The sequence below is a fragment of the Phoenix dactylifera genome, unplaced genomic scaffold (assembly GCF_009389715.1).
Source record: "Phoenix dactylifera cultivar Barhee BC4 unplaced genomic scaffold, palm_55x_up_171113_PBpolish2nd_filt_p 000874F, whole genome shotgun sequence".
In the NCBI taxonomy this organism is placed as follows: Eukaryota; Viridiplantae; Streptophyta; class Magnoliopsida; order Arecales; family Arecaceae; genus Phoenix; species Phoenix dactylifera.
Genome location: NW_024068237.1, coordinates 190,709 through 194,181, shown reverse-complemented (window position 1 = coordinate 194,181; position 3,473 = coordinate 190,709). Strand labels below are relative to the sequence as shown.

Sequence of the window (3,473 nt, the reverse complement as noted above, 5' to 3'; positions counted from 1 at the left end):
CTATTGTTGCAGTATAGTTTTTACAAGGATCATAATGCATATATAAAACCCCTTATGTGTCTATAAAACTACATATCTAGAAGAAACCATGTTATGTTCATAAAAGCTATTATTGCAGTATAGTTTTTACAAGGATCATAATGCATATATTATATCCCTTATGTGCTATACATATATTGTAACAATTGTTCTAAAAAAATAGAGAATGTGAGCATAACAGAGGCATCCTGATTTGTCATTAGCAGCTTTTACAATGGATATTCTTTGCATTAGGAGAAGATGCTTGAAGAAATGCAGTTTAGGAGATTGGTGAAAGAGATAGAACCACTTAGCTAGGTGCATAATATGAGTTTTCAGAAATGTGTGATCCACACACATTAATCAATGCAACTAGTAGTTGACAAACAAAAGTCATATTAATAATCTATGGTCTATGGAATCACAAGTAAGCTGATGGAGACATGATTTTGCTTCATGTCTGGCTATTATGTGGAACCCAAACTTTTGAGGAAGTCCTACTGCGCTGGCTTCAATGTTGGTCAAGTCGCATCGCTTATCAACCAAACTTTGCCATTAACCACTTTCTTATGGTGCAGGAACCAACAAGGTACTCCCATTTTATAAGATGCATTCACTTTTCTTATCTCTTAATCACTGCAGATAATAGTAATGAATGCAAATATTAAATAATAAAGGGGAGTTAGGAGACAATCTGACTTGGGGTGTTTGGTTGACAAATTTTAGTAAATCACATTTCCATCTAAGTGAATAAATTTACAATACTGGTTATTTGGTTATTTTCGATAGAATTTCTTTTGCCAAAATTGACAAGTAATAAAACCTGAAAAATGAGTCTTATGGAAAGCAAGTTTTTCCTTCTTTTCCATGTAACCTGTTTTGCAGAGAATCATGTTTTATAATTAATTGTTTTAGAAAAAAACTCACAGGCAACAAACAGCTCCTACACGAAGCCCCATAATTGCTTATATAATTTTAACCATTCATGTACTATGGTAACCTCAATCTATACTTGCATGAAAAAATCTAGCAAAATAGTGCATGTGGAAGCATGCCATATGCACTTGATAGCTCCTGTGTAATGGATGAGTAAAATGCTTTTGCTTCTTATTCCCACTAGAGTTAACCATTCTCTGTCTTTATAAATTGTTACAATGCTTATTGTAGGATATTCATAAATCTTTACATTATTCATTCTTATCTGATCTGATCAATCGAAGTAAATCCCTTTAACTCTCTCTAGTGCATCATTATTGGAAAGAGCACACGTTACATTTTCAAGGAATTAGTCTTCCTTCAACTTATTATTGGCATTGTAGGAATTTTTGTTCTGTATTTGGTAGGATGTTTTCTTGTAATCTTATAGATGTGTTTTGTTAAGAATACTTGCAGACACATTTATAGAACATGCACTGCATAGTCTACTATATAGTCAAAAGTTGTAGTGTGTCTAAGATTATCCAAACAAAAAGAAATGAAAAGGAGTAATTTGTCTCTAGAGCTATGGTACTTGAGAATCATAAATTTTGGCTAAAATAATTATACTGCTGGAAGTAAAATGACACGGTCACATAGAAACAATTTTTCATACTGCCAGACTGGTAAGAGGGATAGTCATGAATGAATTATTGTATTTGTAAACTAGTATTTTTCCAATTTATTGGGGTCATCAACTTACTGTCTAACCTTCTGAGTGCGTGCCCTGGTCAAACAAAATATCTTTTTTTTTTTGATAATTAAATAATATCTATTTGAACAACAATACTTACATAATTACTTGAATTGTTCTTCTGAAAGGAAAAGGATGTAAGAAGTATGATTGTGTATTTGACCAGTGGTTGGCTTTTGTTTCTATGATTGTCCAGACAAGAGCAAGCGTGCATTACTAGATTGGTCAAAACGATTTGAGATTATTGTGGGAGTGGCAAAGGGTCTTCTTTACCTTCATGAAGAATCCCCAGTGAAGATCATCCATAGAGACATTAAAGCTAGTAACATTTTGCTTGATGACCAGTTGAATCCAAAGATCTCTGATTTCGGCATGGCGAGGCTCTTCCAGGAGGATGCTACCCATGTTAATACATTTAGATATCTGGTACCTAGTGAGTTTTCTCCCCCAACTCCTTTCATATCTTCTTACCCGAGCTGCTTCTTTTGATGCTTTTGAAGATCTTTGACTTCGTGTTTAGAATTTCGTAAAATTCTTGTCCGAAAATGATTTGGGGTTTGCAGTGGTTATATGGCTCCTGAGTATGCTCTAAATGGATATCTATCAGCAAAGGCAGATGTCTTCAGCTTTGGGGTGTTGGTGTTAGAGATTGTGAGTGGGAGGAAAAATCTTGATAAACGCTTGGAAGAAGAAAAGGTCGACTTATTGAGCTATGTAAGTTTTTCAAGCTTAAAGCAATAAAAACAGTATAGGAATTTTTTAACAATGCATGCAGGCGGTCACTTGCACAGACTAGGAAATTTTACAATAAATGATATCAGAATCTATTAAACAAACAAAATAGGAACGCGCTGCAGTTTGTTTCATGAAGACATGCAGCTTAATGATTCAAGACGTGATCAGAAAAGACAAAATTCCAAATTTCAAATCAATCTTATCTCTGTTTTATTTTTTGATGTAAACCATCCTTAATTGCACTTCATAATGATCTCACAAGCAATTTAGTCTTAAATAGGCATGCTCAAGCAGTAGGTTTTCTCTTTAATATAAACCTGTTCTTTGCTTGTGTCTTTTACAGACATGGAATCTCTCAGAAGCAGGAAAAGCATTGGAGGTTATGGACCCTTCTCTTTCAACTTGGAACAGCGACGAAGCAGCATTATGCATCCAGATAGGGTTGTTATGCTGTCAAGCTGTTATCTCAGACCGGCCTGACATGTATACCGTCCATCTCATGCTATCAAGTGATTCATTCACATTGCCAAAACCTGGTAGGCCAGGAATACGAAGGCCGCATAGGGCGTTGGACCAGTACACCCTCTTCCCACTCTTACTAACACGAACACAAATAGTACTTTAACTGGTACCCGACAGTACGAAAGCCTCTACTTTATGCAGTATGAGCAGAAGATTACTCTAGGAAATTCTATTTCTGTTTCCTTTACTTCAGAAGGTCGGTGCATAAACCTTCCATGCATTATGTTTCAAACACCATGTAGCATAAATAAATCCTTTTTGGGCTCCGTCAACGAGATTTTTGATGAACTGTAGCTTTACAAAGTATATCACCAAATTTCAGAGCTGTTTTAAGTGAAGATTTCCTTGCAAGGTGGGGTAATGATGTAGGAGGCGTGAACTAATGCCACTTTTATGTGCTGTTTTAAATGGATTCTTCTCTGAAAAAGCAAAGAAATAAGCATTTGTGACATGGCACCTGTTGACAACCCCTCTACTCCATGGAGAGGTCCTCAGTTTGATATGGATCATGATTAAGCTTTTGACAAAT

At 35.4% G+C, this 3,473-nt stretch overlaps 1 pseudogene; it reads left to right on the top strand.

Moving 5' to 3' along the window:
* The first annotated feature begins 1,853 nt into the window (after positions 1-1,853).
* On the top strand, positions 1,854-3,024 carry LOC120107468 (annotated as a pseudogene).
* The last annotated feature ends 449 nt before the right edge of the window (positions 3,025-3,473 follow it).